This window comes from Peromyscus californicus, unplaced genomic scaffold, assembly GCF_007827085.1.
Source record: "Peromyscus californicus insignis strain IS unplaced genomic scaffold, ASM782708v3 Scaffold_6__1_contigs__length_162567912, whole genome shotgun sequence".
NCBI classification, from domain to species: domain Eukaryota; kingdom Metazoa; phylum Chordata; class Mammalia; order Rodentia; family Cricetidae; genus Peromyscus; species Peromyscus californicus.
The window spans coordinates 76,219,377-76,225,191 of NW_026294584.1; positions in this window are offsets into that span (position 1 = coordinate 76,219,377).

Sequence of the window (5,815 nt, forward strand, 5' to 3'; positions counted from 1 at the left end):
ACACAGTTCCTCTAAAGAACAGTCAGTGATCTTAACCACAGAGCCATCTTTGCAGCCCCTTGTATGTATTTTTCTATAGTACAGAACATAGCTACACCAAATTCAGAGAAAATACTCAGTCTTGGTAAGTTCAAAGTTTTATACCTAAATCACACTTTCTATCATAACTTGTATTACCAGCCTAAAATATCCTCTCATATCTTAAAATATTTTCCTAGATAAACAACTTAAGATTTTATGTTTCTCAGCCTTATACACCTTACATCTCTTGTAAGTTTTTTTTTTTTCTGAGTTTAGTAACAAAGAAAATGGTATAACTATCTGGTCTTCAACATCCATCAGAGACTTGAGAAGGATAAAATATTATTTGAGAAAACAGGAAGTACAGTTCAAACAACTTCCAAAACTATAGAAATGACAGAGACAACTGGCCGCCTGGATAGTCATCCAAGGTCCTCTGCAACATGGGAGCATCTATTTTTACCCTATAGGACTAGAGTATCTGACAGATGTTTCTGTGAAGCAGGAATTTTAAAGAACTGGCCTACCTTGTCTTGGCAAAGTTCAGCAGTTGACTTCCTTTGTGTCTTGCTTGTCCAATTTGGACAGTATACTATCAGCAGTTGAGACAAGGGCAGTTTCTTGCCCAGTGGCTATCTTTGTCACATTTAAAGCAAACTCTATATGGAGGTTTTTTAATGCCCACCATCTTCCTTGAAGTAGATTGGTGCTGCCAGGAACAGCTGTGTCTCACTGTCAAGCAAAGTTTTGTTATTAATACATCTTAATTTCCATATTCTGTAGATCTCTGAAGTGTTTGAAGACCACCTATCTAAACTATGTCATTTTAACATTGAAAACATACCTAACATAACTACAAGTTTGATTGTTATGTTAATTATACTAAACAGTTTCTAATAGTAGCTTCCAAAGACTAGAACTTTACATTACAATTTTAAATGAGTTGCATAGGTAAAATACCTTAGGGTATGTTGTAACAAAAATAACCCTAAATTTGTATCAATATAAAAAAATCCATACCAATGTAAAATATTTGATACTAGTAGTTGCTTTTTAGTAGGTTCAGTAATCTACCCTTTTATTCTATCATTCATATATTCCCCTTTCTTTCTTTTCATCTCTCATCCCCATTTTTAACACTAGTAGAAGAGAAAAGATAGAGGAAAAAAAAACAAAGAAATTTCCTAATCTAACCTCTTTTGTTTAGCATCCTCCCTGACCATGATCAATAACAACTGGCAAGCAATCATAAACCATGATAAACATCCACAACTCATTGAGCAATGAAAAACCACCCACCCTACCTCTCAGGAATGTGGGTGTCATGTTCATAAAATTATTTCTTCTTGTCTGGGGGCAGCAACATCTTTAGAGGACTCTAAGAAAATTGGGATAATCATCAAGTCCTGGGAGAACTAGCTGAACATTTGTTTTTCAGTCTGTGTGTAATGGGAAAGTACAGGGATTATCTGAAGTTCTAGCTGGAGTAGTCTGGGAGGCTGTTTAGAAGTGGCTTTGGATGCAGATTTTTGAGGAAACTGAAACAGAACCATTCTGAGAGGCTGAACCACTTCAGACACTTGTCTTCTTCAATGCTGTCTGGTCCTTTTTTTTTTCAAAAAAAACACACAAACTCTTAAAAATAACATACATATCTGCATTACCACAGTATGGAATGTGCAGTGTGCACAAATCAGCTAAAGATGAGTTTTTGTTCAATGTTTGAGAAGATAAAAGGCATCTGTCAACTTTATAGGTCCATTTGGAGTGCACAACCAAACTGTAATATAAATCTCCATTTATTCCATATGAAAGGATGACATGTAATAGTAAGTCATGATGACTCTGTAGCCAACAAGGTTTATCATGTCTCATTGAGTCTCAGAGCTGTTCCCATGTCAAGGGAACAGCATATACATCACCTATGTTGTAGATTTTGTTGGTTTCTTCCTTGATGTCTGCAGCCAAAATTTTCAGGAGGTCTCCCCTGGTCAAATCTGGTCTTTATTAATTTTGAAGGAATGAAGAAATGCACAGCTTCCAATTTTGTGTGGAAACAAAGACATAACCTCTCCCCAACATAGCATATTCCCTGACTTCCATTCTGAAGTTAAGATGTCCTTAAAATATATAGGCTGGTTTAATTTAGCAGGTTTTTCTACTGCCGAATGTCTTCCCACTGTTGGCATTCCTTTCTCATTAGCACTTAAAAATTTAAAGTTAATAAAGCACTATATAGGGTCCATATGCCCTATATTTTGTATCCTACATTCTTACTTGGATTATTCTTTTTATATTACTTTACTCTATATTTAGATACTTCATTTTATTATACTTAAACTATTGTTGCCGGGCGGTGGTGGCGCACGCCTTTAATCCCAGCACTTGGGAGGCAGAGCCAGGCGGATCTCTGTGAGTTCGAGGCCAGCCTGGTCTCCAAAGCGAGTTCCAGGAAAGGCACAAAGCTGCACAGAGAAACCCTGTCTCGAAAAACCAAAACAAACAAACAAACAAAAAAAACTATTGTTTATATCATACCCATTTTCTCCCTCTTTTTTTTTATTGTTCAGCATCTAAGCACATTTTCAAGTATACTCTACCTGTCTAGAGGTTTTCTCAGTCTGGACCTGACTTTCTGCATACCTGCAGCCTTCTCTGACGACATGAGCAAAACTTTAAAGGGCTGGGCCACCATCCACATGGCTTCACTTAGCACATGGTGCTAGAAGTTGGCTCCACCCACCTCCCTTGGGTCAGTCTAGCAGGCTACCCCATTGGTTTTAGGCTGCAGCCACTGTTTGCCCTTCCATTAGAGCCTAGCCTCATGCCCGCAGGTACTGGCCAGGAGCTGTGTTTACTCACCCCAGCTCTGGGAAGTCACTGGGTCCATGCTGTGACATGCGTTTCCATCTATTTCCCTGCAGAGTAGCACACCAGTTGCTCATAGGCCCTACACTTAGATATACATGCCTCATGTTGGGCACCAATTGTAGCTGGATGTTTTTGGACTGCCAGTTCCCAAATAATGACATAGAGACTTCTTATTAATTATGAAACCTTAGCCTTAGCTTATACTTGTCTCCAAATAGCTCTGAAAGCTTTAATTAACCCACTTATATTAATCTACATTCTGCCACATGGCTTATTACTTTTTCTCATTACAGTATGTCCTGCTTCCTCTGTGTCTTGCTGGTGAATCCCAATGCCTCAGATTCCTCCCAGAGTTCCTATTTCTCTCTGGAAATCCCACCTATCCTATTGATCATTCAGCTCTTTATTAAACCAATCAGAAGGTGCCTTTCACACAGTGTGATCAAATATCCTGCAACAATCAACACCTCCTCTGTTTTCTAAGGAAAAAGAGCCGACCTGCCAGAGATATCCACCAAACGTGTCCTAACAAGATAAAATAAGACTGGGCACAAACCCTTACAATCACAGCTGGATGTAGCAACCTAGCAAGAGGAAAAAGGTCCCAAGAACACCAAGCTACACAACCATAATGTATATGAAGAGGACTTAGCTCAGACCAATACAGAGTCCATGAGTATGTCTTTGTCTCTGGAAACCCCTACATACCCTGCTTAGTTGGTTCTGTGGCTGGTGTTCCCTCAGTGTCCTTGACCCTTCTAACTCCTACGATCTATCCTCTTTCTCTTCTGCAGGATTCCCTGGGCTCCACCTAATGTTTGGTTATAGGTCTCTGCATCTGTTTCTATCAGTTGTTGAATAACATCCCTCTGTTAACAGTTGGGCTAATCACCTACCTTTAAGTATATCAGCATATCATCAAGAATCATTTCATTGACTTTTTTTTTTTTTTTGCCAGGGTTTTTTGGTTTTATCCTGGATCTCTGCTCAGTCCAGCCTCTGGTTCCTGGCCATCCATGCAGTGTCAGGCCTGGGCTCCCTCTTGTGACATGGGCCACAAGTTGTATCAGTCATGGGCTGGCCACTCTTCCAGGTTTGCTACACCATTGCCCCACCACTTCTTGCAGGCAAAACAGATTGTAGGTTGAAGGTTTTGTTGCTGAGTTGATGACCCAGTTACACTGCTAGGAGCCTTGCCTGGTTATTAAAGATGGCCAGTTTGGGCTCCATTTCCCCAATTATGCAGAGACTTCACTAGGGCCACTCTCAAAGATTTCAGGGAGTTTCCATTGCACTAAGTTTCCAGTCATTGCTCCCAATATAACCTCCCTTTGTTCTCCAATCTTCTGCTACTGTGATAAAATACTCCAGTGTGGTTTTAGGGTCAAGAATGTCAGAATGGTTTGTCAGAGGAAAGAGAACTGAAGATTCCAGAGCACACCACAAGCTGGCTGTCATCTAATCTCTCATATTTGTCCCCAGGTGAGAAGGCAGAGTGCTCTGTGCTAATAATAATTCAGGTGGATGAGTAGAGACAGCATTGCTGTGTGGTGGGTCTTCAAGGAAAACATCTCTTCTTACTTGTCTCCAAGCTTGACAATGAACTTTTATATCCCATCTAGTGTTTCTAGTACAGAGATATGTTGGTCTTAGACAAAAATTTAAAAGTTATAATAATAATTCAAGTGATACATATAGTAGACCCTTCAAAAGTCTCTACTATTCTTAGGGAATAACTCAGTGGGAGAGCTTATACTCAGCTTGTGGAAGATATAGGATCAACCAAAAGTACTATTAATAAAAAATAGATAAATAGCAAAACAACAAAGGCACTTATGAAACAAGAAAGAGATCTTGAAAATCAGAACATTTTGGTAGTATGCACTTTTTAAATTTATTTTTTTCAGTGCATTGGTGTTTTGCTTGCATATATGTCTCTTTGAGGGTCTCAGATTCCTTGGAACTGGAGTTACTGTTGTGAGCTGCCCTGTGGGTCCTGGGAATTGAACCCAGGTACTCTGGAAGAGCAGCAAGTGCTTCTAACTGCTAAACCATCTCTATTATTATACCTTCTATGCTGAGATTTTTCTCTTTCATCTCTTGTATTCTGTTGGTGATGATTGAGTCTATAGTTCCTTACACTTTTCTAGATTTTCCATCTCCAGGATTCCCTGTTTGTGTTTTCTTTATTGCTTCTATTTCCATTTTCAGGTCTTTAATGGTTTTATTCATTTTCTTCACCTGTTTGTTTTTTCTTGGCTTTCTTTGATGGATTTATCCATCCTCTCCAATTGTTTGTGTTTTCCTGGATTTCATTAAGTGATTTATTTATTTCATCTTTAAGGAGCTTTATTGTCTTCAAAAAGTTGGTTTAAGGTCGTTTTCTTGTGATTCAGCTGTGTTGGAATATTCCGGGCTTGCTGTATTAGGATATCTGGGCTGTGTTGGTGCAATATTGCCCTGGCTGTTATTCATTGTATTCTTATGCTGTCCTCCAGGCATCTGTGGGGTAATTTTAAGTTTAGGGGCTGATTTCTGAGTTTGTCTTTGTTGGATGGGTGTTTTTCCTTCTTGGTTTTGTATTTCTTATCTGGTCTCTGGCCTGAGTTCCCTGAGGTTCTGGTGGCCAGGAAGTCCTCTGATTCAGTAGAGTGCCTCTGTTGAGGTTCGGTTGGCCTGTGTGACTTCAGGGGTTCTGGGTGACAGCAGGGCCTCTAGGGTTCTGTGTGCCTGTATTGCCCCTGAGGTTCTGTGGTTCTGGGAACTCACATGTCCTCCTATAGAGCATGGGGTCTCTGATGGAGGTGTAGGCCTTGATATGGTGATGAGGGGAGGGAGGAGTGGCTGTCAGGAGAAGGTTGGTGAACTTTGAGGAAGTGTTGGAGGTCTGTGGGCAGGGATCTTACCTGGGTTTCTGGGTACC